General features: G+C 35.3%; 1 protein-coding gene across 2 annotated transcripts in view; it reads left to right on the top strand.

The window, feature by feature from the left end:
- The window catches only part of LOC106882467 (uncharacterized), a 22,301-nt gene that overhangs the window by 17,022 nt on the left and 4,415 nt on the right, over nt 1-864 (top strand). The window lies entirely within an intron of this gene.

Raw genomic sequence — 864 nt, forward strand, 5'->3', positions numbered from 1 at the left:
ATATACCCTGACACCACACCCAAGACATTAATGCTAACCAACTGTTTCAAACATGTGGTATGTGACAAATCACTCTGAATAGTATTATTGACTGACAACTTTATTAGTAGCTTAGAGTGAATGTTTGCAATATGGCTATATTTCTTTTACAACCAACTTTCCCATTTATGACAGTTTTGCAATAAAGACATAATTCCTTCATTACATAAAGTAGCTTAAGTACCTATACTATTTTCTTGTAATGCACCTTACAAACATTTCTACTTTTCCCCTGAAATTGCCTTCCATTTATAGTTTGTATTCTTATCTGTAGCACACTGGTCATTCTGTTTCAGGCATTACCTTTGTCTTTTATTGACTGGAGCCATATTGGAACATCATCTTGAAGGTTTAGTTGAACAAATCAACCCCAGTACTCATTTATTTATTTATTTATTTATTTGTGTTTAAAGTCTGGTACTTATTCTGTTAGTCTCTGTCGTTGAACTGCTAAGTTATGGAACTGTAAACAAACCAACACCAGTTTTCAAGTGGTGCTGGTGCAAACACAAACACAGTACACAAATGTATAATACACACACATACACACACACACACACACACACACACACACACAATGGGCTTCCATACAGTTTCTGTCTACCAAGTTCACTCACAAGACATTAGTTGACTTAGAGCTATAGCAGAAGACACTTGTCCAAGGTGCCACATCGTGGGACTGAACCTGAAACTGCAAGGTTGCAAAGTGAGTTTCTTTACCAGACATCCACCATGCCTAATCATTTCTACAGTTCACTACCACACACTCACTATAATTTTCTAGAAATCATAAAATTTCAAATTATTTTCAAGTGATATATTTAT

The sequence above is a fragment of the Octopus bimaculoides genome, chromosome 15, assembly GCF_001194135.2.
Source record: "Octopus bimaculoides isolate UCB-OBI-ISO-001 chromosome 15, ASM119413v2, whole genome shotgun sequence".
NCBI classification, from domain to species: Eukaryota; Metazoa; Mollusca; class Cephalopoda; order Octopoda; family Octopodidae; genus Octopus; species Octopus bimaculoides.